Source organism: Lampris incognitus, chromosome 6 (assembly GCF_029633865.1).
Source record: "Lampris incognitus isolate fLamInc1 chromosome 6, fLamInc1.hap2, whole genome shotgun sequence".
Lineage (NCBI taxonomy): Eukaryota > Metazoa > Chordata > Actinopteri > Lampriformes > Lampridae > Lampris > Lampris incognitus.
The window spans coordinates 49,528-55,527 of NC_079216.1; the positions used below are offsets into that span (position 1 = coordinate 49,528).

The 6,000-nt window shown below is 41.5% G+C and overlaps 2 non-coding genes across 2 annotated transcripts; both read right to left on the bottom strand.

Moving 5' to 3' along the window:
• Positions 1-855: 855 nt before the first annotated feature.
• Positions 856-1,064, bottom strand: LOC130114834 (small nucleolar RNA U3). Its single transcript, XR_008810444.1, has one exon. It is a non-coding gene; the product is annotated as a small nucleolar RNA U3 (small nucleolar RNA).
• A 3,932-nt stretch (positions 1,065-4,996) lies between these two features.
• Positions 4,997-5,208, bottom strand: LOC130114822 (small nucleolar RNA U3). The gene has a single exon (XR_008810433.1). It is a non-coding gene; the product is annotated as a small nucleolar RNA U3 (small nucleolar RNA).
• Positions 5,209-6,000: the final 792 nt, after the last annotated feature.

Consider the following 6,000-nt stretch of genomic DNA (forward strand, 5'->3'; position numbering starts at 1 on the left):
GTTTTATCTGCTCAGGCAGCATATCCCACAGAAAACCCCACATTAACAGACCAACTCTTCGCGGTAGCCAAGCTAACCACGGCAACAGCATTTCTGATGGAAAGTACCAAGCTTCTCGGAGTGAAAGTCTTGGATAAAATTAATGGACGGCCCTTTCTATATGTTTCGCTTAGTTTAAGAGTTTTATCAGCTCAGGCAGACAATCGCACAGAGAATACCACAGCAACAGAGACTGACTCTTCGCAGCAGCCAAGCTAACCACGGCAATGGCATTTCTGATGGAAAGTACCAAGTTTCTCGGAGTGAAAGTCTTGGATAAAATTTATGGACGGCTCTTTCTATATGTTTCGCTTAGTGTAAGGGTTTTATCAGCTCAGGCAGTCAATCGCACAGAGAATACCACAGCAACAGAGACCAACTCTTCGCAGTAGCCAAGCTAACCACGGCAAGGGCATTTCAGATTGAAAATACTAGGTTAACTTTATGGTTAGGGTTGAATGCCAGAGCCAACACATGTCAACTGAGCACCTCCGCCAATGCCCAAGTGCTGGATTAGAAATACCCCAAGGATTAGGGTTAGGGATAGAGTTTGATTGGTTAAGTCTAGGGGCAATTTGGGTGTTTAGTCGTTACAACTGATCTCCCATAGTCTTATATCTTGATTACTTTGTCCCGTTTTAAACTTGAAAAGTGTTGGTGGGGTTTGAAACAATACAAGTGTTTTTTGTTTGTTTTGTATTTTTTTTTTAAATTGAACTTTTCTGCAATTGCAATTTAATGTTTTAAGAGTTAAGACTAAGGTTTAGGGTTAGCTTTAGATCAAATTGATGAATTTCTGCACTTTTTTCCCTTTTTACCACTCAGAACATGCCCCTTCTCTTGATGCTCCCATGAAAGAAACATTGAACATCTAAAGCACAGAGCTTGTGATTAAACCACTTCTCTGTACCCGCTTAGTGCTCAGGAAGAAGCACCCCAGCTCATCGTCGTGGGTGGCGGGACTCACTTTAGAAAAACATTTCTCACGATAAAACTAAAAAACTTAACCCCGAAAGTAGGATTAGGTTTGGCTAAACATAACGGATGGCTCTATGTTTTTCCATTAGGGTTGGGGCAAGGGTTTCATCTGCTCTGGCACACAATCCTACAGAGAATACCACAGCAAGACACCAACTCGTCGCAGTAGCCAAGCTAACCACGGCAATGGTATTTCTGATGGAAAGTACTGAGCTTTTCAGAGTAAAAGTTTTGCATAAAATGAACAAAGAGAGCTTTCTACATGTTTCACTTGAGATAAGGTTTGGGTTAGGGCTTATCTGCTCAGTCAGACAATCCCACAAAAAAAATACCACAACAGAGAATAACTCTTAGCAGTAGCCAAGCTATCCATGACAAAATCATTTCTGATGGAAAATGCTGAGCTTTTCCAACTGAAAGGTTTGGATAAAATTAACAGATTGCTCTTTCTACATCTTTCGTTTAGGGATGAGTTAGGCTAAGAGTTTTGTCTGCTCAGGCAAACAATACAACATCAACTACCTCTTCGCAGTAGCATTTCTGAACATGGACTGATAGTTTCAGATAAAATTAACGGATTGCTCTTTCTAGATGTTTCGATTGGGATAGGGTTTTAGCTGCTAAGGCAGAAAATCTTAGAGAATACCAATGCAGCAGAGAATAACTTCGATAGACAAGCTAACCACAGTAATGGCATTTCAGATGGAATGTACCGAGCTGCTCGGAATAAAATCTTTGGATAAAATTAAGGGTTGGGTAGTTCCACATCTTTAGGTTAGAGTAGAGTTACGTTTTTATCTGCTCAGGCAGACAATCCCACAGAAAATACCACGGCAGCAGAGACTAACTCTTCATAGTAGCCAAACTAACCACAGCAAAGTCATTTCTGATGGAAAGTACCGATCTTCTCGGAGTGATAGTTCCAGATGAAATTAACAGATGACTCTTTCTACATATTTTACTTAAGAGTAAGGGTTTTATCTGCTCAGCCAAATAATCCCATAGAAATACCACACCAATAGACAGTCTTGGTGGTAGCCAAGCCAACCATAGCAATGGCATTTCTGATGGACAGCAGCGAGCTTGTCGCAGCAATAGTTGTGGGTAAAATAAACGGATGGTTCTTTCTACATGTTTCAGTTGGGTTGGGGTAAGAGTTTTACCTGCTCAGGCGGACAATCCCACAGCGACAGAGACTAACTCTTCATAGTAGCCAAGCTAACTACAGCAATGGCATTTCTGATGGAAAGTACCAAGCTTCTCGGAGTGAAAGTATTGGATAAAATTAATGGACGTTTCTTTCTATATGTTTCGCTTAGTGTAAGGGTTTTATCAGCTCAGGCAGTCAATCGCACAGAGAATACCACAGCAACAGAGACCAACTCTTCGCAGTAGCCAAGCTAACCACGGCAATGGCATTTCTGATGGAAAGTACCAAGCTTCTCGGAGTGAAAGTTTGGCATAAAATTACTGGACAGCTCTTTATATTTCGCTTAGTGTAAGGGTTTTATCAGCTCAGGCAGACAATCACACAGAGTACACCACAGCAACAGTAACTCTTCGTAGTAGCCAAGCTAACTACGGCAATGGCAGTACTGATGGAAAGTACCAAGCTTCTCGGAGTGAAAATTTTGGGTAAAATGAATGGACGGCTCTTCCTACATGTTTCGCTTAGCGTTTTATCAGCTCAGGCAGTCAATCGCACAGAGAACACCACAGCAACAGAGACTAACTCTTCGTAGTAGCCAAGCTAACTATGGCAATGGCATTCCTGATGGAAAGTACCAAGCTTCTCGGTGTGAATGTTTTGGATAACATTACTGGACGCCGCTGGCTACAAATTTCGCTTAAGATAAGGGTTTTATCTGTTCAGGCGGACAATCCCACAGAAATACAACAGCAACAGAGAATAACTCTTCGTGGTAGCCAAGCTAATTACGTCCATGGCATTTTTGATGGAAAGTACCGAGCTTCTTGGAGGGAAAGATTTGGGTAAAATTAATGCACGGCTTTTCTACATATTTCCCTTTGTCTAAGGGTTTTATCCATTGAGGCAGACAATCCCTCAGAAATACAACAGAAACAGAGACCAACTCTTTGTGGTAGCCAAGCTAACCACGGCAATGGAATTTCTGAAGCAAAGAACCGAGCTTCTTGGAGTGAATGTTTTGGATAAAATTAACGGACGGCTCTTCCTACATGTTTTGGTTGGGTTAGGGTAAGTGCGTTACCCGTTTAAGCAAACAATCGCAGACATACAACAGCAACAGAGACTAACTCTTCGTGGTAGCCAAGCTAACCACGGCAATGGCATTTCTGATGGAAAGTACCAAGCTTCTTGGAGGGAAAGATTAGGGTAAAATTAATGCCTGGCTTTTCTACATATTTCGCTTGGTCTAAGGGTTTTATCCGTTTAGGCGGACAATCCCTCAGAAATACAAAAGCAACAGAGACCAACTCTTCGTGGTAGCCAAGCTAACCACGGCAATGGAATTTCTGAAGCAAAGAACCGAGCTTCTTGGAGTGAATGTTTTTGGATAAAATTAACGGACAGCTCTTCCTACATGCTTTGGTTGGGTTAGGGTAAGTGTGTTACCTGTTTAAGCAGACAATCGCAGAAATACAACAGCAACAGAGACTAACCCTTCATTGTAGCCAAGCTAACTACGAAAATGGAATTTCTGATGAAAAGTACCAAGCTACTCATAGTAAAAGTTATGATAAAATTACTGGACGGCTTTTTCTATATATTTTGTTAAGTTGTAAGGGCATTATCTGCTCAGGCAGACAATCGAACAGAGAATACCACAGCAACAGAGACTAACTCTTCGCAGTAGCGAAGCTACCCACGGCAATGGCATTTCTGAAGGAAAGAACCAGGCTTCTCGGACTGAAAATTTTGGATGAAATTAACAGAGTGCTTTCTAAATGTTTCGCTTAGAGTAAGGGTTTTATCCGTTTAGGCGGACAATCCCTCAGAAACACAACAGCGACAGAGACTAACTCTTCGTGGTAGCCAAGGTAACCATGGCAATGGCATTTTTGAAGGAAAAACCGAGCATCTTGGAGTGAAAGTTTTGGACAAAATTAACGGATGGCTCTTCCTACATGTTTTGGTTGGGTTAGGGTAAGTGTGTTACCTGTTTTAGCAGATAATCGCACAGAGAATACCATAGCAACAGAGACCAACTCTTAATTGTAGCCAAACTAACCACGGCAATGGCATTTATGATGGAAAATAGAGGTACTCGTAAAAATTTTGAATAAAAATACTGAACGGCTCTTTCAAAATATTTCAGTTAGTATAAGGGTTTTATCAGCTCAGGCAGACAATCGCACAGAGAATACCACAGCAACAGAGACCAACTCTTCGCAGTAGCCAAGCTTACCACGGCAATGGCATTTCTGATGGAATGTACCAAGCTTCTCAGAGTGAAAGTTTTGGATAAAATTAATGGACGACTCTTTCTACATGTTTCGCTTAGCGTTAGGGTTTTATCAGCTCAGGCAGTCAATCGCACAGAGAATACCACAGCAACAGAGACCAACTCTTCGCAGTAGCCAAGCTAACCACGGCAAGGGCATTTCAGAATAAAAATACTAGGTTAACTTTACGGTTAGGGTTGAATGCCAGAGCCAACACATGTCAACTGAGCACCTCCGCCAATGCCCAAGTGCTGGATTAGAAATACCCCAAGGATTAGGGTTAGGGATAGAGTTTGATTGGTTAAGTCTAGGGGCAATTTGGGTGTTTATTCGTTACAACTGATCTCCCATTGTCTTATATCTTGATTACTTTATCCCGTTTTAAACTTGAAAAGTTGTTGGTGGGGTTTGAAACAATACAAGTGTTTTTTGTTTGTTTGGTTTTTTTTTTTTAAATTGAACTTTTCTGCAATTGCAATTTAATGTGTTAAGAGTTAAAACTAAGGTTTAGGGTTAGATCAAATTGATGAATTTCTGCACTTTTGTCCTTTTTACCACTCAGAACATGCCCCTTCTCTTGATGCTCCCATGAAAGGAACATTAAACATCATCTAAAGCACAGAGCTTGTGATTAAACCACTTCTCTGTACCCGCTTAGCGCTCAGGAAGAAGCACCCCAGCTCATCATCGTGGGTGGCAGGGCTCACTTTAGAAAAACATTTCTCACGATAAAACTAAAGAACTTAACCCCGAAAGTAGGATTAGGTTTGGCTGAACATAACGGATGGCTCCATATCTTTCAATTAGGTTTGGGGCAAGGGTTTCATCTGCTCTGGCACACAATCCTACAGAGAATACCACAGCAAGACACCAACTCGTCACAGCAGCCAAGCTAACCACGGCAATGGTATTTCTGATGGAAAGTACTGAGCTTTTCAGAGTAAAAGTTTTGCATAAAATGAACAAAGAGCTTTCTACATGTTTCACTTGAGATAAGGTTTGGGTTAGGGATTATCTGCTCAGGCAGACAATCCCACAAAAAAAAATACAACAGAGAATAACTCTTTGCAGTAGCCAAGCTAACCACGGCAATAGCATTTCTGATGGAAAGTACCAAGCTTCTCGGAGTGAAAGTCTTGGATAAAATTAATGGACCGCTCTTTCTATGTTTCGCTTAGTGTAAGGGTTTTATCAGCTCAGGCAGACAATCGCACAGAGAATACCACAGCAACAGAGACTAACTCTTTGCAGTAGCCAAGCTAAACACGGCAATGGCATTTCTGATGGAAAGTACCAAGCTTCTCGGAGTGAAAGTCTTGGATAGAATTAATGGACGGCTCTTTTTATATGTTTCGCTTAGTGTAAGGGTTTTATCAGCTCAGGCAGACAATCGCAGAGCAACAGAGACCAACTCTTCACAGTAGCCAAGCTAACCACGGCAATGGCATTTCTGATGGAAAGTACCAAGCTTCTCAGAGTGAAAGTCTTGGGTAAAATTAATGGACGGCTCTTTCTATGTTACGCTTAGCGTAAGGGATTTATCAGCTCAAGCAGACA